The 24238-nt window shown below is 44.7% G+C and overlaps 1 pseudogene; it reads left to right on the forward strand.

The window, feature by feature from the left end:
• Positions 1–13857: 13857 nt before the first annotated feature.
• LOC129008573 (small ribosomal subunit protein uS5-like) overlaps positions 13858–24238 on the forward strand; it is a 32656-nt pseudogene continuing 22275 nt past the window's right edge.

The raw sequence follows: 24238 nt of genomic DNA on the forward strand, positions 1-24238 counted from the left end.
CGCTAGATTTATGTGGGCTTGTTTCCTTAAGAAAGAAGAGGTTTTTTTTTTTTTTTTTTTGAGGTATTTTAATAAAATGATCAAATACATGGGTTCAGATGGCCCCTCCGTGATTACTGGTTGTATGGCAGAAAATACCTTCATCAACCTCTATGAGCCTTGGTTTTTTCATCTCTAAAATTAGAAATGATAGGCCCTACTCTCAGGGGAACGGTGAGGAGTAAATAAAGCACTAAGGACAGCACCCTGCAAGCAGTCAATGTCAGCAAAACTTTAGTAAACAGGTCAATAGCTTCTTTCCTTAGGGAGTATTCATGAGAAGGTCACTTTCCCTTGACTTCTTAGTCTGTTCAGACTACCATAACAAAACACCATAGACTGGGTGGCTTGTAAACAATACAAATTTATTTCTGGCAGGGCATGGTGGCTCACACCTATAATCCCACCACTTTGGGAGGCTGAGACTGGAGGATGGCTTGAGCCCAGGACCTTGAGCCTCAAGACCAGCCTGGGCAACACAGGGAGACCCTGACTCTACAAAAAAATTTTTTTAAAAAAATTAACCAGACATGGTGGAACACAATTGTAGTCCCAGCTACTTGGGAGGCTGAGGTGAAAGGACTGCTTGAACCCAAAAGGCTGAGGCTGCTGTGAGCTATGATCGCACCACTGCACTCAAGCCTGGGTGACAGAATAAGACCCCATCTCATGTATATATATATATATATTTTTTTTTCTTTCTTTTTTTCCCAGTTTTGGAGGCTGGAAAGTCCAAGATCTAGGTGCCTGCAGATTTGGTATCTGGGGAGGGCCTGCTTTCTGGTTCACAGACGGCATCTTCTAGAGTGAGGGGTCTCTTTAGGGCCTCGAAGGACACTCATCCCATGCATGAGAGCAGATTAAGTCTGCTCTCATGACTTAATCACTTCCCAATGGCCCTGCCTCCTAATACCATCACCTTGGGGGTTAGGTGGGGAGACACAAACATTTAGACCATAGTACCTTCCCTTTCCTTCATATTAAGATACAAAATCCATTTGCTAGGCATTAACACCAGAGGAACTGCACCTTATACATGGATTAGCAAGGACTGAGAGATGACTACAGGACCCCTGCAACCATCCTGACCTGCTGGGAGCCGAAAAGACCAAAGGGACCATGACCAACTCAGCATTCCACTGGAGGCTATATGATCAAACAGCAAACTGTTTATCATGAATGCAGGACGTGAGCAAACTCACGACTGTGCCTGCCTCCAGGAGGCTTGCTGAGGGTCATCACTCCCTGGCACCGGAATCCTTGAAGTATCTACTGGGAAATCTAGTGCCTATTGTTCTAAGGATGCAGTCTCGCAAGCCTGCTGTGAATCAAACTGCCGGCCGACAACCACTCCCCCTCCTTCTTGTTATCTCTTTTACCAATAAATATGGAGGTCTGTGTAAAGCTGGGGCCCCTTGTCCACTAGAGGCAAAGTGCCCCTGACGCCTTCTTCCAAATATAGTCTTTTGTCTTTATCTTTTATTCCTGCATTTGCCCCCTTTGTTTGGTCCACCAGGGATCATGGCAGTCTACAAGTGGCACCCCAAACAGCAACACAATCGGGCGCACAAGTGGCGTCCGAACACGGGACTTCAAGGATGTGAACAAAGAAGGTCTGCTGGAGCAGAGGAACTGAAATTGACAAGGCAAACGGGGACCCCGGATTGAGTCTGCCAGCAGTGGATATAAGCTCAGTGTCCTAAAGAGGTACTGATCAGCATCCTAAAGAGGTATTGGGAGCAGTGCTTTAAAGAAGTCCTGGAAACGGGAAGTTTTTGCAATCAGGGTAACATGGGGCAGAATTTGTCTATTGAAGAAAAACATTATCTGCAGTTTCTTAAAGTTCTATTGAGACAGTTTGGGGCTCAGGTTAGTTCTCAGACACTAACTAAGCTGCTGCAGGAGGTTATTTTGCATAACCTATGGTTTTCACAGGCAAGCACTCTTGATGTGGAAAACTGGGACAGAACAGCAGAAGGATTAAAATGGGCTCATCAAAAAGGTCTTAAAGTTGATTCTTCTGTTTTCTCCACTTGGAGTTTAGTTCGTACTGTACTTCTGCCATTATCTCCTCATTATTCTGTGGGACAGAAGGCTGAGTCTAAAAATCTGAAAGAATCTGTTGTCCCACCCACAGCTCCAATTGAAAATAAAAAACAGCAGAGGGAGGATAAAAATTGGCCTATACCACCTCCTCCAGTTGCAGAAACGTCTGTACTGCCTCCCTCACTGGCAGAAATAGAGACCCCAATACAAAGAATTTTATGCTCTGCTGCCATAGCTGGAGAGCTCTTAGGACCTTATGCTTTTCCTAAGCATTTGGATCCATAAGGCCTGATCCAAATAATCCACAGCAGGTTATTCATGAACACACTCCACTAGAGTTTAAGTTGTTGATGGAATTAAAAGCGAGTGTGGTAAATAATGGCATACAGAGCCCATTCACTTTAGGATTGCTAGAATCTGTGTTCAGTGCCATGTGTCTTTTACCCTTTGATGTGAAACACTTGGTGTGAACTTGCTTGTCCACTAGTGCATATCTGACATGGAATTTAAATTGGCGAGAAATGTGTGCAGACCAGGCTAGACAGAATCGTGTTGCTGGACATGGAGACATTTACAGAGGATATGCTGTTATGTAATGGCCCTTATTCAGACCTGGAATGACAAATGACACTCCCAGAGGCTGCTTATCAGCAGTGTGCACAGGCTGCTAAATGTGCCTGGGCCACAATTCCTGAAGAGAGAGTCCCAGCACAATCCTTTTTACATATCATGCAAGGGTCACAGGAGACCTATGCGCAATTTCTTGCAAGATTACAAGAGGCAGTGAAGTGTCAGATTCCTCATACTGCGGCTGCAGAAATGCTAACCTTAACTCTAGCTTTTGAGAATGCAAACATGGATTGTAAACGTGCACTGGCACCAGGGAGGTGTACAAAAACCTTGGGAAATTTTCTCTGAGCTTGTCAGGATGTAGGAACTGAGCTTCATTAATCTGCAATGTTAGTGCAAGCAATGGCTAATTTAGCAGTTGACAAATCTAAAAGGAGCCAAGGGTCAAACTCTAAAATGGGAAAATGTTATAATTGCGGAAAAACTGGACATTTTAATAAGGAATGCCGCCAGATCTCAGGACAGAAAGGACCTTACAATGCAGTGCCCCACTCAGTGGAAAAAAATGCCAGGACTTTGTCCTCACTGTAACAAAGGAAATCACTGGGCTAATCAGTGCCACTCAAAATTTCATCAAAATAGCACACCCATCGGGAAATGAGACAAGGGGCCTGGACCCGGGCCCCTCAAACAATGAGGGCATTCCCAGTCCAGACCTCAACACTGTTTCAGGGATGGGTTCCCAGAGGCACATTGATTCCCTCACCCCAGGAACACCAGGAAGTGCAGGATTAGATCTACCTGCCAGAGAAAGAATAACAGTAGCTGGTGGAGACAAACCTATCAAAGTTCCCACTGGTATTTGGGGACCTTTACCAACAGGATACACAGGACTAATTTTAGGCAAAAGCCATCTTAACTTACAGGGCATCACTGTAGTCCCGGGAGTGACTGACTCTGATTATGAAGGAGAAATTCAAGTAGTTTTAATGTCACAAGATCTTTGGGTTTTTGAACTGGGAGAATATATTGCTCAGCTATTGCTTATTCCCTGTAAATTACACCCTTCTCCACAAAAGTAGATACAAGGAAACAAAGGGTTCAGGAGCACAACTCCATGGGAAATCTATCTATCCCAACCCATAGCCTCTAATAGATCTACCTGTGTAGTAAAAATTAAAGGAAAGAAATTTTATGGGCTTATGGATACAGGAGCTGATGTGTCAGTAATATCTAAAGGCAATAGGCCCCATCCTGTCCCTTGCAATTAACTTCTATGTCCCTAGTGGGAGTATGAACGGCTCGAAGTGTTCAACAGAGTGCTGAGATTTTACCTTGTCTTGGTCCAGATGGACAGTCATGTACTTTTCAGCCTTATGTTGCAAATATAGCTATCAATTTATGGGGTTGAGACTTACTTAGATCATGGGATATGAGGCTTATAAATGAAAACTTTGATAACCCAGAATTTAAAATGTTGAAAGTCATGAGATATCAGAGTAGAAAGATTTAGGGAAATTTCTACATGGAAACCCTAACCCGATATCAGTAACTGGAAAAGCAGATAGAAAAGGGCTAGGACATCAGAATTTCTGATGGGGGTCATTGATATTTCTCCTCCGCCCACTGCCTTATCATTAGAATGGCTTAGTGACAAACCTGTGTGGGTGGATCAATGGCCCCTAACACAGAAGAAGCTAGGTCAACTTCACCTGTTGGTAAAAGACCAGTTGAATGCAGGACATATAGAAATGTCAGTTAGCCCCTGGAATTCACCAGAATTTGTCATTCCAAAAAAGTCTGGAAACAATAATGACCTCTGGGGTTTCAGCTCAATGCTCAGAGCTAATTGCAGTCATTCAGGTTTTACAGCTCACAGCTTCAGATCCTATCAACATTGTCTGTGATTCAGCTTATGTTGTAAATGTAGCCAGTCACGTATAGCAATTATATATATATATATACACCATCACATATAGCAGCCTTTGGTAAGCTTAGCTATGTTCATGTGATTATAGACACTTATTCTCATATGCTGCATGGTACATGCCAAACAGGTGAGACAGCTGGTCATGTACGGTGACATTGTCATCATTTGCTCATATGGGGATACCTAAACAATTAAAAACTGACAATGGACCCGCTAATATTAGTCATGCTTTTAAAAATTTCTTATAGCTTTGGGCTATAACCTATAAAACAGGAATTCCTTATAATCCTAAAGGACAAGGCATTATAGAGCAGGCACATCAAACATTACAATGCATGTTGAAAAGACAAAAAAGGGGTATAGGAGGCCAACTACCACCTCAATCAAAACTACATTTAGCCTTATTTACCTTAAATTTTTTGACTCCTGGTATGAATGGTAAAACTCCAGAAGAAAGACATTGGCAAGTGTTAGATGAAAAGAGGAAAGTTTATCTGAAAGTGTTATAGAAATCTCCAGAAGAAGGACAATGGAAAGGTCCAGTGGATTTACTAACGTGGGGAAGAGGGTATGCTTGTGTTTTTACAGGAAATGGACAAACCTTGTGGGTGCCCTCAAGGTGCGTGCAACCATGGAACAGGAGACTTGAGGAACCCCAGGTGACCAACCATGGGCCCAGTCCCTCTGGTATGAGCCGTGAGCCAGCTGAGCCTGAGTGCAAAGACAGAGAGAAGGCTGACCAGAGTCCGATGACATCAACCCCCATAACCTGGGGACAACTCAAGAAAACCATGCAGGAAGCTGAGAAACTACTGTAGCATCAGGGACAGGCCAAAACCCCTGATGCCATGTTCTTGGCCATGTTAGCCATAATGTCCTGTGCGATATGTTTTCCCTGTGCAGAGGCAAAAACATATTGGGCATATGTTCCCAATCCCCCAGTGGTATGACCTATTCTTTGGAGTGACACTCCTCCTGAGCTTTATCACGATCAGGAAGAGTGGGCTCCAGGACTTCTGACTCCCCCTGACATAGAACAGTTAGACTCTCAGAATAATGTCATTAATTATACTGCTCCACTGGAAGGACTTCCTTTGCGTATCACCACAAAGATGTCGCTCAGCCATAGCTGTCTTAAATTCAAGCTCAAACACGGTTGAGTCACTATGGAAAAGTCATGTACCTATTAAGTCTTGGTTCTATTAACGTAACTGGTGTGCTAACCAACCATTCCTGGCCCAATCACCCTAACTGTGCTGATTATATGGAATGGATTCCATTCAATAGTTTCTACCCCCCTCTATGGACCCAGTGTCTTGGTCCACTGGCTAGAAAAAAATCTATGTTAACTGGAGACATGGTGGATTGGGGACCTGAAGATCAATTAGATGGAAAAGTTGAAAATCAGAAATCATGGCACAAACTTCACTGGCATTGGTGGCAGGCTTTTAATTCTTCTTTATACAATACTGGGATCCAATCCCAGTCTGCTACCCAGATTGCTTGGCATGGAGCAGGGTTTAGCCCGCCTCTTCCTCAGTGGCATTATCTAGGGAGGAAAGAACCAACTCAAGAGATGATGTGGAAGGCAGCATTCCCATTTATGAATCGCAGCATCTGGATTAGGATACTATCCAATAATAGCAATACTAAGCAATGCAGTCTTAATGTTACGTTTGTAAAGAATATCACCACTCAATTTACAGTTTGTGTTTTTAATCCTTATGTCTTTTTGGCAGCTAAGAAGGACCAGCTCCAGGTAAACAATACCGAATTAACTTGTAAATCTTGCCAGTTATATAACTGCATTAATCATAGCACATTGCAAACACATAATCTCTCTACTTTGATGATTTTAGGTTGCATCCCTGGGTGATGGATTCCTGTTCATCTCTCTGAGCCTTGGGCTGCCACACCTGCCTGGCATTTTGTGAAACTTCTTCTAACTCAGCTTACTCATCATGTCCGTAGAGTCTTAGGCACAATAATTTTTGCTATCGTTTCCTTGGTCACACTAAAAACTTTTGTTGTGATGTCTTCTGTAGCTTTGCATAATTCTATTCAAACAGCTCAGTACGTGGAGAACTGGATGCAGACAGCTGAACAAGTGTGGCTACTTCAGAATAAAATTAACACTGAGTTACAAACTTAAGTGGCAATGTTAAAATCCTGGTTCTATGGTTAGGGGAACAAGTACAAAGCTTGCAGTTGCAACAGCAATTGTGTTATCATTTTAATCGCACTCATATTTGTGTAACCAACTTAGAATATAACCAAAGTGAGTATCCATGGGACCTTATGAAAGCCCATTTGCAGGGAGCTTTCACATCCAACATCACCTTTGATATTGGTGAATTACAAAACAAAATTCTTCATTTAAATAGGCAAACTCAAGAATTTCAGCCTTCTTTAGAAGACTGGACTGAATTCCAGCAAGGCCTGGAGAGGCCCAACCCTTGGACCTATCTAAGGCACCACATTAACATCTTATATGTAGTTCTTGGAAATAATGTGGTTTGTCTCTGTCTTCTGTTCATAGTCTGTAAAATTGGATCGGCCACCAATCGGAAAATGAGAGCTGCCCAGCCTGACCTTACATTCTTTCAATTAATACATAAACAGAAAAGGGGAGATGTTGGGTGCCAAAAAGGCCAGAGGGATTGTGACCAACACAGCATTCCACTGGAGGCTATGTGATCAAACAGCAAACTATTTATCATGAATGCAGGATGTGAGCAAACTCACGACTGTCCCTGCCGCCAGGAGGTTTGCTGAGGGTCATCACTCCCTGGCACCGGAATCCTTGAAGTTATCTACTGGGAAATCTAGCACCTATTGTTCAAAGGATGCAGTCTTGCAAGCTTGCTGTGAATCAAACTGCCGGCTGACAACCATCCCCCCTTCTTGTTATCTCTTTTACCAATAAATACGGAGGGCTGTGTAAAGCTCGGGGCCCTTGTCCACTAGAGGCAAGGTGCCCCTGACCCCTTCTTCCAAATATACTCTTTTTTCCTTGTCTTTTATTCCCATGTTAGCCCCCTTTGTTCAGTCCAACAGGGATCATGGCAGGCTACACTGTCCTGTGAGGCTGTGAACAGGATGGGAGAGGGGAAGAAGATATGAGCCTGGAGGTGGAGGTCAAAGGACTGAGTACTCTGGTATCACTGGCTTTGAAAGTCTGAGAATTGCGGGGCATGGTGACTCATGCCTGTAATCCCAGCACTTTGGGAGGCCAAGGCAGGCGGATCACCTGAGGTCAGGAGTTCGAGACCAACATGACCAACATGGTGAAACCCTGTCTTCACTAAAAAATACAAAATTAGCCAGGTGTGGTGGTGCATGCCTGTAAACTCAGCTACTTGGGAGGCTGAGGCAGGAGAATTGCTTGAACCTGGGAGGCAGTGAGCCAAGATCATGACATTGCACTCCAGCCTGGGCGACAAGAGCAAGAAAAGAAAAAGTCTGAGAATATTTGGCACCTCTTTAACTTCTCTCTCTCTTTCTCCCTTCCATACCTCCTTCCTTCCTTGCTTCATTCGTTTATTTATTTCTGTTTTCGAATCAGGGAAGCCCTTGGATATCATTTGAGAAAACACTAGGAAAGACCACTGGGCCAGATCTAGGTGTTGTCCCAGTTTCCACACTAACTGGGAAGTGATCTGGTGAGGTCGGAAGACATGTGGAAGAACAGTCAGGGCCATGCATGGGCCATGGAGACCAGCAGAGCAGGGATCAACCCCTGGTTCCAGGACTTGTAACTCTCTGGATCTGTTTCCCTATCTCTATAAAGGGGGTGCTATTCATCTCATAGCGTCCTTGTAAGTCTTCCATGAGAAAAGCTCTTTATGCTGCTCCTGATACACAGTATTTTGTACTCTTACTATTATTATTAAGAATTACTTTGGCCTGGTGCAGTGGCTCACGCCTGTAATCCCAGCACGTTGGGAGGCCAAGGTGGGCAGGTCAGGAGGTCAGCGGTTCAAGACCAGCCTGGCCAAGATGGTGAAAACCCACCTTTACTAAAAAAAATACAAAAATTAGCTGGGCATGATGGTGGGTGCCTGTAATCCTAGCTACTTGGGAGGCTGATGCAGGAGAATCATTTGAACCTGGGAGGCAGAGGTTGCAGTGAGCCAAGATTGTGCCATTGCACTCCAGCCTGGGCAACAGGGTGAGACTCCATTCCCCCCGACCCAAAAAAAAGAAAAGAATTGCTTTGGCCAGATCAGGTCACCTCGGTGAACTTCTTTGTCATCCAAAGAATCTGGTTCTTGATGCATAATTTAAAATACATGCCTTTAAACATTTATCCTAATAAGCTAAAATACATGCCTTTAAACATTTATCCTAATATCCTGTGTCTGCTTTCCTTCTTCCTCCAAGACTTCTCCTCTTTTCTATTTGCTTTACTTTTTGAACATGTTTCAGACAAATAAGTCAGTGGAGATGAGGTCGTTAATTTACTGGAGCCAGACATGTCTCAGCCTTCCCCTAGGAAGAGGAAGGGAGGGGAAGGTGCTTAGTTCATACCAAGAAAGCATTGGATGAAGTCCTTTTAAAACATGCCCTGCTTCCCCTGGGGCTGTTTTGAGATTCAAATATGATGATAAAATTCTTCAAATCCCTTTGACAGTGAAAGCCTGGGCCCAGGGCTAGTGGTGTTTTTGCGTATTTCGCTTGTACAAAACAGAAGTGGAAGAAATAGCTCATTCTCACACCCTGTTGGAGGTGTTGCTGGGACTAGAACCTGGGCCCTGAGACCCAGCCTGGGGTAAAGTATGTCTGGCTACATGCCTAACTCATCACATGTCTTAAAACTCCTTCACTTAAAGGCAGTTTAAACTATTGTCTGGAAACAGGAGACCCTGCCACCATCCACAACAGCATGGAGGGAAACACATCTGCTAATCCAAGGGTGGCTGGTTGGGGTAGTTGGAGGCTGGGGCTGAAGTGGGCAAGGGAGATGGTGAAAGTCTGGATTCTGCAAGTAACAGAGCAGAGGGGACCAGCTTGAGACACTGTATTCCTTTATCTTTTGTTACATCTAATTTTCTGTTTTGGAAACGTTCAGACTCATACACAAGGAGAGAGAATTGTATAATGGACCTCCATGCCCCAAGCACCCATTGTCTTCAGTTATCAACATTTAGTATTTGGGAAGTTGTAAGAGGTGAGATTGAGAATGTTTGGTGATGGATTAGATAGTGGGAAGCAGGGAAGGAGGACAGGGAAGGGAGCAGGAAAGAGAAGGAAGAATCTGAGGTGGCCCTGGTCTGTGGCTTGGATCCGGTAAAAAGGAAGCAGCCCAGCCGGTCTGGAGAATGGCGATGAGCTGGGTGAGCAGAGGCTCTCTGGAGTGTGGGGGCTGTGCTGTTGGCACCCTCCACCCTTCCATTCTTTACACTGATATTTACGAATTGAATAAGCAAATAACCCTGGGTAGTGGGACCTCCAAGGGTTCTCAGAGCCTCCTGCGGCACTGGCCAGGCCTGAGGACTGAGCTAGGGGAGCTGGCTGCTCATCCAAAGTCCCCTTTTGGTTGGCTTTGCCCTTTGAGGATCTCTGAAAATGAAAAATAACCACCTAGCCCTTTTCCCAAAAAATGAGAAATTTGGCATATGTACAGCAGGATACAAGCGAATGTTCTAGAAACAGACCTGGGCAAAGTAACATTGAGGGTGCCAGGTCAGCCTTGTGGGGTGCTCCCTGGCCTCTGCCCTAGGGACCACTTTGCTGGGCACAGGAGTAAAGCACCACCTTCCAGTCACCCACATTATCTCCCCACTGTGCATTTCTAGGACTATGTTTGGGGTGCATATAGTGTAGGAAATGGGAGGTGTTCCAGCAAGCCGGGGACTCTGAGGCAAGTTATGTTGACCCAGCTAAGGAGGGACTGGGATGAGGAGCCGGCCTTTTCTGCACATTCTGGACAAGGAACTGCCTGTCTTAGTGGTGCATGGTGACACTACTGGTCTCCTTGGATACAGGCAGTTTCCTGCTTCTCCTGTACTATTTGTAACCAGGGATGTGACAATCCTGGTTGGCTGATCTTAATAACTCCAAAGCAGGCCAGGTGCGGTGGTTCATGCCTGTAACCCCAGCACTTTGGGAGGCCAAGGCGGGTGGATCACCTGAGGTCAGGAATTCAAGACCAGCCTGGCCAACCTGGTGAAACCCTGTCTCTACTAAAAGCACAAAAAATTAGCCAGGCATAGTGGCAGATGCCTGTAATCTCAGCAACTCGGGAGTCTGAGGCAGAGAATTGCTTCAACCTGGGGAGCAAAAGTTGCAGTGAGCCAGGATCACATCCCTGCACTCCAGCCTGGGAGACAAGAGCAAGACTCCATGTCAAAAAAAAAAAAAAAAGTAATTCCAAAGCAGCTCTTCTTTATCTTCCTTATTGCTATCTAGTGCAATTATAGACAACACCAAAGGTGCTCTTTGAACCTGTTTTTTTGTTGTTGTTGTTGTTGTTTTGATATGGAGTCTTGCCTGTCACCCAGGCTAGAGTTCAGTGGCGTGATCTCAGCTCACTGCAACCTCTGCCTCCCAGGTTCAAGTGATTCTCCTGCTTCAGCCTCCTGAGTAGCTGGGACTACAGGTGTGTGCCACCAGGCCCGGCTAATTTTTTTGTATGTGTAGTAGAGATAGGGTTTCACCATGTTAGCCAGGATGGTCTCAATCTCCTGCCCTCATGATCCACCTGCCTCAGCCTCCCAAAGTGCTGGGATTACAGGTGTGAGCCAGTTTTAGAGGCGTGAGCCAGTTTTACAGGTGTGAGCCAGTTTTTATCTGCTTTGGGTGTAAATAACTCTGAGTCACTTAATGTGTTTCAATTACCAAGAAGCCCTTTGGCATTCTGGCATTCTATTGTATTCTTTCCTTTGCCTTCTAGCCAACAAAACCAAACAAATTGTTCCTGTCAATTAAACTTCTACCAGCCTTCTAGATCCACCTCTATGATTATCAAAGAAGCCCGTTTTCACAGTAGCCTGATCAATTCGTACCCAGAGTCTGTGCTGTTTTGAGAAGTGCTCACCTTGTTGATTGGCATTGAGGACTAAGCTCTAATTTTTTGTCTTGCCCAGATTCCTATCTAAGGAGTCTGGGGAGTCATGCCCTACAAACCACAAATTCTCATCAGATGGGTTTTGTTTGACCCTGTATATCGTGACTTACTTTCCAATCTGACTCTGGCATAACAAGAAAGAAAATCAAAATGTTTTGCCCCAAAATCTATTTCCTTGCCATACCTTGAAATTGCTCTCCAAAGTCTCTTGTGGGAAAAATCCACATTCTGTACAGAAACCCCTTTCCCCTTTGTTTTCCTTCCTTTCTTCTCACATCCAGGAGATAATCAACTAAGAGCCAGGCACTAAAAAATACAAAGCCAAAATTTTAAGTCCACTAAAAAACAATTTACAACCTGCTGTCTCTGAAGTCTGCTTTATAAGAGCTTCCTCTGAATGATAAAACTTGGCCTCTACAATCCTTTATCATTAACCTGAACATTCGTTTCTATGGATCTCAGGTCTTTAGACAAACTCAACCAATTGTCAACCAGAAAATGTTTAAATTTACCTATAGCCTGGAAACCCTCCGCTTTGAGTTGTCCTCCCTTTCTAAACCAAACCAATGTATTTCTTAAATGTATTTGATTGATGTCTCATGCCTCCCTAAAATATATAAAACCAAGCTGTATCCTGACCACCTTGGGTACTGTCAGGCCTCTGAGCTCAAGCTAAGCCATCATAACCCCTGTGACCTGCCCATACACATCCAGATGGCCTGGAGCAACTGAAGAACCACAAAAGATGCCATTCCGCCATTGTGATTTGTTCCTGCCCCACCCCAACTAATCAATCAACCTTGTGACATTCCTCCCCTGGACAATGAGTCTCATGAGCTCCCCACCCTGCCTCCTTTAACTGTAATTTTCCACCTACCTACCCAAATCCTATAAAACTGCCCCACCCCATCTCCCTTTGCTGATTCTTTTCTGACTCAGCCCACTTGCACCCAAGCGAAATAAAAAGTTTTATTGCTCACGCAAAGCCTGCTAGGTGGTCTCTTCACACGGAAGCGCGTGACAGGCACATGTATTCAGGGCCTCCTGAGGCCTGCGTCATGGGCCATGGTCATTCATATTTGGCTCAGAATAAATCTCTTAAAATATTTTACAGAGTTTGGGCCAGGCGCGGTGTCTCATGCCTGTAATTCCAGCACTTTGAGAGACTGAGGCAGGTGGATCATCTGAGGTCGGGAGTTCGAGACCAGCCTGACCAACATGGTGAAACCCCGTCTCTACTAAAAATACAAAAATTAGCTGGGCGTGGTGGTGTGCACCTGTAATCCCAGCTACTCAGGAGGCTGAGGCAGGAGAATCGCTTGAACCCAGGAGGCAGAGGTTGCAGTGAGCTGAGAACATGCCACCGCACTCCAGCCTGGGCAACACAGCGAGACTCCATCTCAAAAAAAAAAAAAAATTTTGTTTACAGAGTTTGATTCTTTTAGTCAACAGCATTTTGGTGCTATCTCCCAACTGGGTTCAGAGGTCCTCGAAGATGCCCTTCTCCTTCTCCCCTGCAGTGGCAGGTGTCTAGTCTTCATAAGTGTGTTTCATTCAGGGGTGGCTCATCTGATTTTTGGTGTAGGAACCTCCTGCCGAAATGGAAGTCTAAGGTAGCAGAATTTCTCTGGCACTACTCAGGAAATTCTGGATTGACTTTAGCAGCGATGCTTGGGTAGATGTGGCTCCTGGGTGAACCCATTCTGTGAGTCTCATTTTGGCGTTAGCATTTAAGAATGTCAATGTCGGGGCCGGGCACGGTGGCTCACGCCTGTAATCCCAGCACTTTGGGAGGCAGAGGCGGGTGGATCACGAGGTCAGTAGATCGAGACAATCCTGACTAACAATGTGAAACCCTGTATCTACTTTAAAAAATACAAAAAATTAGCCATAGTGGCGGGCGCCTGTAGTCCCAGCTACACTGGAGGCTGAGGCAGGAGAATGGCATGAACCCGGGAGGTGGAGCTTGCAGTGAGCTGAGATCGGACCACTGCACTCCAGCCTGGGCGACAGAGCGAGACTCCATCTCAAAAAAAAAAAAAAACTTCAGTGTCATTTGTTTCAAATCTCCCCTCAACCCTGCCCAGAAAGCTAAGCGAGGGAGATGGGGAGGTGAGCAAGGAGGGTGGTTTACTTTCTCACACTCTCTTGCTCTGTGCTTATTCTTTCGGTGTTGAGTTTGGGACAAGGACGAGGAAATCCGATGGCACTGCCCATGGTGAGTTGTTCATTCTTTGTTCTTCGTAGTGGCCTCTCCTCTTTGGACGTGTCTGCTTCTCTGCCCAACACCGCCGGTGCTCTCTTGATAGGGCCAGTGTCCAAATACTGCCTTTCCCAGAGGGACACAGGTCTCAATGCTTCAGCCTCTTCCCCCCCATCCCCACACTTCCCCAAAGTGGACTCAATGCTTCTTAGAATCCCTGGGCTGAAGAACCAGGTAATTTTTCTTTACTGCCAGGGGTCAGAGATCAATACTTCCATATAGTACATTAGAAATTACTGGGAAGTTGAAAATTTTTTTAAAGACTTACAAAATACAAGTCCTATTCTCATGATTACATTCAACGGTGTGAATCCCAGATATCTGAGACAGGTCTCAGTCCATTTAGAGACTTTATTTTCCCAAGGTTAAGAACATGCCTGTGACACAGCCTCAGGAAGTCCTGAGGCATGTACCCAAGGTCATCAGGGGTACAGTTTGCTTTTATACATTTTAGGGAGACATGAAACATCAATCAATACATGTAAGATGTACATTGATTCGATCCAGTAAGGCGGGACAACTGGAAGTGGGGGTTTCCAGGTTAGAAGTGGATAAGAGACAAAAGGTTGCATTCTTTTGAGTCCTTGATCAGCCTTCCACTGGAGGCTGTCTCAGTGAATCTTCATTTTTACATAAATGATAGGGCAGATAGGTGCAGTGGCTCACACCTGTAATCCTAGCACTTTGGGAGGCTGAGGTGGGTGGATCACCTGGGGTCAGGAGTTTGAGACCAGCCTAACCAACATGGAGAAACCCCATCTCAACTGAAAATACAAAATTAGCCAGGTGTGGCAGTGCATGCCTGTAATCCCAGCTACTCGGGAGGCTGAGGCAGGAGAATTGCTTGAACCCAGGAGGCGGAGGTTGCAGTGAGCCGAGATCACACCACTGCACTCCAGCCTGGGCAACAAGAGTGAAACTCCATTGCAAAAATAAATGGATAAATAAATAAATAGGGCAGGGGAAGCAATCAGATATGCATTTGTCTTAGGTGAGCCTCAAGGGGATAACTTTGAACAGAACAGGAAGCAGGTTTGCCCTAAGCAGTTCCCAGCTTGATTTTTCCCTTTAGCTTGGTGATTTTGGAGTCCCAAGATCTATTTTCCTTTCACAACAGACAGAAAATTATGCTGTCCAATTGCTACAAAACTTTCTCAAGAATTTCTCTTAACTTCTCTACTTATTTCTTCTCAGACTGGTAACCAACAGTTCATGGACCAGGTCCTGTCCCAGGAACACAGTGTGTATAGTACTGGTCTAGCCTACCTTGAAATAATCTGCCATATTTTTAATAAAACATATCCTTCATTGTAATATTATAAATAACTTGTTTACAATTGTAAAAAATAGTATTTATCCTTTCCCAATCCACTTCCTCTGCCCCCTCCTCCAGCAGTCAGTTCTAATTCCCTCCTCTTCTTCTCCCTTTATTCCAAACTAACTGGATGTCTTGACCTTTTTTGATGAGTTAATTTGTATTGCAGCTTCTCAGAGAACAGATGGGAGTGGAGCCAAGGTATCTTGGGGCAGAGGCGGTTGTAACAAACTGCTAACAGTTTATGGTAGTTAACGTTGCAGGAGGAGCGATAAGAGAGACTCACTCTTAGTTAAGCAACAGCAAGGTGTGTTCCAGCTGGCATTATAGGATGGCCCTAGCCCTGGGCACCACCAGCTCACTCCCCGTGGCACAGCGTGGGTGCCACTTATTACTGCACCCACTCTAACTCACCCCCACCTGTCTTTACTCTTTCGAGGATGTCACATACCCCATGGATTCCAGTTTGGTCTCACACATTCTAGTGACCTGTATCTTTTCTGGTGACCCAGTCTGCAGGTGCATCCACGCGGCCCTGTTTCCTAATCACCACAGTCAGAACTGTTTCTGCCCTGCCAGTCTCCCAGGTAGTTGCCAGATAACAGATTCAGTTCCACACTCTTTCCTTCAAGGCCCACTCAATTGCCTGCGGTCAGCTGAACTGCAAAGATAAGACTCAAAGATACAGTTGTCTAAAGTTCAGTAAGAAAACAGTCATGGCTGGGCGCAGTGGCTCACGCCTGTAATCCCAACACTTTTGGGAGGCTGAGGCAGGTGGATCACCTGAGGTCAGGAGCTCGAGACCAGCCTGGCCAACATGGGGAAACCCTGTCTCTACTAAAAATACAAAAATTAGCCAGGCGTGGTGGTGGGTGCCTGTAATCTCGGCTACTCGGGAGGCTGAGGCACAAGAATTGCTTGAACCCAGGAGGCAGAGGTTGCAGTGACTGAAGATCATATCACTGTACTCCAGCCTGGGCAACAGAGCAAGACTTGTCTAAAATAAAATAAAAGATATTTCCCTTTAAAAAAATAACCCACAGATTTGAGGCATGTATCACATTTTATCCTCAAGACATGTGAAGCAGGGTCACCTAATTGTCTACAGAGAAAGTCTGGGGGCTTAGGAGTGGGGTCAGCCAGGGCAGGATATTTGAACTATGTTCACTGCGTAAGGGGAGAGAGGACTGCAGAAATGGGATAGGACTGCGGGATGTGCAAGGGGATAAGAGCGGGGATGGCTCAGAGACTTGCTCAGGTGCAGGGTGGCTGGAGCTGTGGGTGTCCCCATCATGAGACTCCTTCGGAAGCTTTCTGCCTGCCTTTCTACCTCCCCTCTTGTCCCCCTAAGATCCATTATCAGAAGCCAAAGTGATCCTTTTGTTTTATTTTATTTTATTATTATTTTTGAGACAGAGTCTCTCTCCGTCACCCAGGCTGGAGTGCAATGGCACAATCTCGGCTCACTGCAACCTCCTCCTCCTGGGTTCAAGCAATTCTCCTAACTCAGCCTCCCTAGTAGCTGGGATTACAGGTGCCTGCCACCAGGCCCAGCTAATTTTATTTATTTATTTATTATTATTATTATTTGTATTTTTAGTAGAGACAGGGTTTCGCCATGTTGGCCAGCCTATTCTCGAACTCCTGACCTCAGATGATCTACCCACCTCGGCCTAGCAAACTGCTGGGATTACAGGAGTGAGCCACCACACCCAGCCCAAAGTGATCCTTTTAAAACATAGCTCATTTGTCACCATCCTGCTCCACCTCCTAAACTGGTTTTCTATTACAGGTGGAATAAAATCCAAGCTCCCCACCTAGCCTCAATGCCCATTGTGACCCACCTCTGACCTGTCTGGTACCACCCTCCCTGGCCCACTCTGATGGGCACCTGCTGGACAGCAGTGCCATTCACTACCATCTGGAATGAAGGGGGAAGACATTGCAGAGGGCTCAGGTCCCATAGCAACCACCGGAATGTCATTTTCCCCAGGAAGCTGGTACCCACAGATTCATTTGCTTGAGAAGATGAAATTTCCATTTTCCATATGCTAAATTTAAGATGGGCACCATCCAGTGAGGCAAAAGATGTGCAAACCATTGCACTCCTGGAGAAATGTTTGTCACATATACCCAAGAGCAGAAAGCAGAGGTCAGCAAACTGCAGCCCGTGGGCCAAAGCCAACCCCAACAACCTGTTTTTGTACATCCTGCAAGCTAAGAACAATGTTTACATTTTAAAATGGTTTTTACATTTTTCTTATTTATTTATTTATTTATTTATTTATTGGAACGAAGTTTCACTCTTGTTGCCCAGGCTGGAGCGCCATGGCGCAATCTCGGCTCACTGTAACCTCTGTCTGCCTCCCGGGTTCGAGCGATTCTCCTGCCTTAGCCTCCTGAGTAGCTGGGATTACAGGCACCCGCCATCACGCCCAGCTAATTTTTGTATATTTAGTAGAGACGGGGTTTCACCATGTTGACCAGGCTGGTCTTGAACTTCTGACCTCAGGTGAGCCACCCGCCTCGGCCTCCCAAAGTGCTGGGATTACAGGCGTGAGCCACCATGCCTGGCCACATTTTTCTTTTTTAAAAAAGAAAGAAAGAATGTAAGCTGGGAGTGGTGGCTCATGCCTGTAATCTGAGCACTTTAAGAGGCTGAGGTAAGAGGATCGCTTGAGCCCAGGAGTTTGAGACCAGCCTGGGCAAACTGTGAGACCTCATCTCTATTTTAAAAAAAGAAGAAGAATGTATATGCAACAGAAACCAGCTGTAGCCATGAAGCCCAAGATGTTTATTATCTGTTATTTACAGAATAAGTTTGCTAGACCTGATATATAGGAATACTTACACAAGATTGTTTGTAATAACAACAACAAAAAAAACTGGAAACATCTGCTGGGCACGGTGGCTCACACCTGTAATCCCAGCACTTTGGGAGGCCGGGGCAGGTGGATCACCTGAAGTCAGGAGTTTGAGACCAGCCTGGCCAACATGGTGAAACCCCGTCTCTACTAAAGATACAAAAATTAGCCAGGTGTGGTGGCAGGCACCTGTAATCCCAGCTACTTGGGAGGCTGAGGCAGGAGAATTGCTTGAACCCAGGAAGCGGATGTTGCAGTGAACTGAGATTGTGCCATGCACCAGCCTGGGGGACAAGAGCGAGACTTCATCTCAAAAAAAAAAAAACAAACCTGGAAACATCTGAAATATCCATTATCAGTAGAATAAATGAATGTAAAAATAAGTTCATTTAATGGATATTATCCAGTGATGGCAATGAACAAACTGTAGCTACATGTAACACTTGGATGAGTCTCATAAACAGTACTAAGCAAAAAATACAGGACACAAAAAAATACAAACAATAAGATTACATTCAAACAAGTTAAAAATAATCAAAAGGGAAGTCCTCGCTAGAGCAATCAGATAAGACAAAGAAATAAAGAGCATTCAAATTGGATAGGAAAAAGTCAAATTATCCTTGTTTGCAGATGATATGATCTTATATTTGGAAAAACCTAAAGACTCCACCAAAAAAACTGTTACAACTGATAAATTCAGTAAAGTTGCAGAATACAAAATCGACATACAAAAATAAGTAACATTTCTATATGCCAACAGTGAACAATCTGAAAAAGAAATCAAAAAATTAATCTCATTTACAATAGCTACAAATAAAATTAAATACCTAGGAATTAACTTAACCAAAGAAGTGAAAGATCTCTACAATGAAAACTATAAAACATGGAGGAAAAAAATGAAGAGGACATGAAAAAATGGAAAGATATTCCACGTTCATGTATTAGAAAAATGAATGTTGTTAAAATGTCCATACTACCCAATGCTATCTACAGATTCGAGGCAATCTATATCAAAATACCAAGACATTCTTCACAGAAATAGAAAAAAACTATTCTAAAATTTATATGGAACCATAAAAGACCTGGAATAGCCAAAGCTATCCTGAGCAAAAAGAATAAAACTGGAGGAATCACATTACCTAACTTCCAATTATACTACAGAGCTATAGAAACCAAAACAGCGTAGTACTGGCATAAAAATAGACACATAGGCCAATGGAACAGAACAGAGAACCCAGAAACAAACCCATGCATCTACAGTGAACTCATTTTCAACAAAGGTGCCAAGAACATACATTTAGGAAAGGACAGTCTCTCCAATAAATGGTGCTGGGGAAACTGGATATCCCTGTGGAGAAGAATAACACTATCTCTCACCATGTACAAAAATGAAATCAAAATGGATTAAAGACTTAAATCTGGGCTGGGTGCAGTGGCTGTTACCTGTAATCCCAGCACTTTGGGAGGCCAAGGCAGGCAGATCACCTGAGGTCAGGAGTTCAAGACCATCCTGGCCAACATGGTGAAACCCTGTCTCTACTAAAATTACAAAAATTAGCTGGGCATGGTGGTGAGTGCCTGTAATCCCAGCTACTCAGGAGGCTGAAGCAAGAGAATCGCTTGAACCCGGGAGGCAGAAGTTACAGTGAGCTGAGATCAGGCCACTGTACTCCAGCCTGGGCAACACACCGAGACTCTATCTCAAAAAAAAAAAAAAAAAGAGAGAGACTTAAATCTAAGACTTCCAACTATGAAACCATTACAAGAAAACATCAGGGAAAATATTCAGGACATTGAAACGGGCAAAAATTTCTTGACCAATACCCCATAAGCATAGGCAACCAAAACAAAAATGGACAAATGGGATCACATCGAGTTAAAACACTTCTGCACAGCAAAGGAAACAATCCATAATGTGAAGAGACAACCCACAGAATGGGAGAAAATATTTGCAAACATCTTACAAAGGACGAATAACCAGACTGTATAAGAGTTCAAGGCCAGGCACGGTGGCTAGTGCCTATAATCTCAGCACTTTGGGAAGCCAAGGCGGGTGGATCACGAGGTCAGGAGTTTAAGTCCAGCCTTGCCAAGATGGTGAAACCCCATCTCTACTAAAAACTACAAAAAAAATTAGCCAGGCCTGGTGGCAGGTGCCAGTAATCCCACCTACTCGGGAGGTTGAGGCAGGAGAATTGCTTGAACCTGGGCGGCAGAGGTTGCAGTGAGCCGAGATCGCACTGCTGCACTCCAGCCTGAGTGACAGAGTGAGACTTTGTTGCAAAAAAAAAAAAAAAAAAGAGTTCAAACAATGATATAGGAAAAAATTTTTTTTAAATGGGCAAAAGAGGTGAATAGATATTCCTCAAAAGAAGTCATACAAGTGACAAACAGGTATATGAAAAGATGGTCAATATCATTGATCATCAGAGAAAAGCAAATCAAAACTACAGTAAGAGATCATCTCACCCCAGTTAAAATGGCTGATATCCAAAAGACACACAATAACAAATGCTGGTGAGGATGTGGAGAAAAGGGAAGCCTCGTACACTATTGGTGGGAATGTAAATTAGGACAACCACTATGGAGAACAGTTTGGAGGTTCCTCAAAAAATTAAAAATAAAGCTACCATATAATCCAACCATCCCACTGCTGGGTATATACCCAAAAGAAAGGAACTCAGTACATTGAAGAGATATCTGCACTTCTATGTTTATTACAGCATGATTAACAATAGCCAAGATTTGGAAGCTACTTAAGTGGCCATCAGCAGATGAATGAATAAAGAAAATATAGTACATATACACAAGGGAGTACTATTCAGCCATAAAAAAAGAAGGAGATCCTGTCATTTGCAACAACATGAACGGAGCTGGAGGCCATTATTTCATTAAGTGATATAAGCCAGGCACAGAAAGACAAACTTTGTATGTTCTCACCTTTTTTTTTTTTGAGACAGGGTCTCACTTTGTCACCCAGGTGAAGTGCAGTGGCGCAATCATGGCTCACTGCAGCCTCGGCCTCCTGTATTCAGGTGATCCTCCTGCCTCAGCCCCTCAAAAAGCTGGAACTACACGTGTTTCCCACCACACCCGGCTAACTTTTTTGTATTTTTTGTAGAGATGGGGTTTCACCATGTTGCCCAGGCTGGTCTCCAACTGCTGGGCTCAAGTGATCCTCTGGCCTCAGCCTCCCGAAGGATTACAGGCGTGAGCCGCCGCCCCTGGTCATGTTCTTACTTATTTGTAGGAGCTAACAATTAAAACAAACTCATGGCCAGAGGCTGGAAAGGGTAGTGGGGTATGGAAGGGAAATTATTAATGGGCACAAAAATATAATTAGATAGAATGAATAAGATCTAGTATTTGATAGCACAACAGGGTAGCTACAGTCAATAATAATTTTTTTTTTTTGAGACGGAGTCTTGCTCTGTCGCCCAGGCTGGAGTGCAGTGGCATGATCTCGGCTCACTGCAAGCTCCACCTCCCAGGTTCATGCCATTCTCCTGCCTCAGCCTCCCGAGTAGCTGGGACTACAGGCGCCCACCACCACGCCCAGCTAATTTTTCTGTTTTTTTTTTTTTAGTAGAGACGGGGTTTCACCGTGTTAGCTAGGATGGTCTCGATCTCCTGACCTCATGATCCACACACCTTGGCCTCCCAAAGTGCTGGGATTACAGGCATGAGCCACCACACCCCGCCAATAATAATTTATTGTACATTTAATAACAACTAAAATGGGATTGTTTGTAACACAAGGAAAGCATAAATGCTTGAGGTAATGGATACCCCATTTACCTTGATGTGATTATTATGCATTGTACACCTGTATCAAAATATATTCTGTACCCCATAAATATATACACTTACTATGTACCCACAAAAAGTAAAAATTAAAATTAAACAATGAAAAGCAAACTATCAAAGTTAGAGATGCATATATGTACAATATGCTATAAAGAAAAGTAAAAAATTAGGCCAGGTGCAGGTGGCTGATGCCTGTAATCCCAGCACTTTGGGAGGCCGAGGCAGGTGGATCAGCTGAGGCCAGGAGTTCTAGAGCAGCCTGGTCAACATGGTGAAAACCCGTCTCTACAAAAAAGAAAGAAAAAAATTAGCCGGGCATGGTTGTGTGCACACCTGTGGTCCCAGCTACTTGGGAGGCTGAAGTAGGAGAATTGTTTGAACCAGGGAGGTGGAGATTGCAGTGAGCCAAGATTGTGCCACAGGGCTCCAGCCTGGATGACACAGCAAGACTCTGTTGAAAGAAAGAAAAGAAGGAAGGAAGGGAGGAAGGGAAGAAGGAGGGAAGGAGGGAGGAAGGGAAGAAGGAGGGAAGGAGGGAGGGAGGGAAGGAATGAAAAGAAAGAAAGAGAGAGAGAGTGAAAGAGAGGAAGAGAGAGAAAGAAAGAAAGAAAGAAAAGAAGGAAGGAAGGAGAAAGAAAAAGAGAGAGGAAGGAAGGAAAAAGAAGGAGAGAGGAAGGAAGCAAGGAAGGAAGGAAGGAAACTTTGATTACCTCTATGGGTGAAGGAGGAGGTGGTGATCAGGAGGGGCACATGGAGGCTCCTGGGACATTGAGCAATGATTAATTTCCTGACCTACTAATCTTAATTTGTACATTGAGGTTTTATGCATTCAACACTATGCAAGATTGTATTGTTTAGTTTTTGCTATAATAACGCTGTGTAACAAACCACCCAACATCCAGTGGCTTAAAACCACAGTTCTTTATTCTCACAGATGGGGGGGCCAGTGGCTCTGTTCAGTCTGCAGGAGTAGAGGCTGCTCTGTTTCTTTTTTTTTAAATTTTCTTTCTTTCCTTTTTTCATTTCCTTTTTTTTTCTTGTAAGACAAGTTCTCGCTCTGTCACTGCACAGAATATCATGCAGTAGCACGATCACGGCTCTGCATGGATCTGCAGGTTTGACTCAGCCCAGGCTCAAGCAATCCTCCTACCTCAGTCTCCCAGGTAGCTGGGGCAGCAGGTGTGGACCATCATGCTTGGCAAATATATTTTATTTTTTGTAGCAATGAAGTCTCACTGTGTTGCCCACGCTGATCTCGAACTCCTGAGGTCAAGAAATCCATCCACCTTAGTCCTCCAAAGTGCTGGGATTACAGGCATGAGCCACCACACTGAGCTTGCCCTGCCTCTTGCTTTATGTCTGTGGGTTGGTGAGGGCAGCTTGGCTTGGCTCCATGTGTGCTCATTCTGGGCCCAGATACAGGAGGCAGCAGCTTGCCAGGGGAAGCTCTTCTCACTGCCATGCCAGAGGTTCAGCTGTGGCACACTGCTACTTCCAGCCCCCACCCTTGTTACTGGCCAAAGGAAGTAACATGGCTAAGCCCCAAATCAAGGGTCAAGGTCTATACTCTGCTCACAGTAAAGCACTGGGATAAAGAGTTGAAGTCAATATTTCTCCTCACCAAAGTCTCAGTTAGGGGAGAAATTGAAGTGTTTTGGGCATCCAGTTAGGCAGGCAGCCCAGAAAGATCTGGAGCACAGAAAGATCTAGCATGTAGACCAAGTTCTTCCACATTTAGGCAGCAACCAAAGCCCTACAAGTGACTGAGTTGTCTGGGGACAGTGTACCAGGATGAAGCAAAGAGCATCGCCAACGTGAGTTGGGCTCAGGGAGATGCTCTGGTGCAGGAGATTTAGACAGGGACAGACAGAGGGGCAAGAGGAGAGTGCTAGAGAAGGACAGAGTTTGAAAACTGACAAAGCAAACACTGCTGGTGGTGTCAAGTGCTCAGCCATGTGCTAGGCCTTTGCTCTTGAGGGATCACCTTGGAAGAAGGAATTTGGACAGCTCAGTAGGGACCAAATCCCATTTTCAGTGGGTTGAGGCAATGGCAGGTGAAATGGGGCTCCTCGTTCAAGAAGTGTGGCTGCCAAGCAGTAGTTCTTGATCTTTTCTTTCACCTCATCCTGTGTAGATTGAGAACTCACACTGCCATCGGAAACAGGAGTGACTTTAACAGTTCCTCCAATCCTGTTTTAGGAAACACTGTTATAAAAAGGATAGAGAAGCAGAGGCCCAGGAAGGATGCAGCACACAGAGAGGGTATATTTCCTGTAAACGGAAGTCTGGATTTCTGCCCTACACAAAAGTGAGTTAATGGCCAATGCCCTTGTGG

This window comes from Pongo pygmaeus, chromosome 9 (genome assembly GCF_028885625.2).
Source record: "Pongo pygmaeus isolate AG05252 chromosome 9, NHGRI_mPonPyg2-v2.0_pri, whole genome shotgun sequence".
In the NCBI taxonomy this organism is placed as follows: domain Eukaryota; kingdom Metazoa; phylum Chordata; class Mammalia; order Primates; family Hominidae; genus Pongo; species Pongo pygmaeus.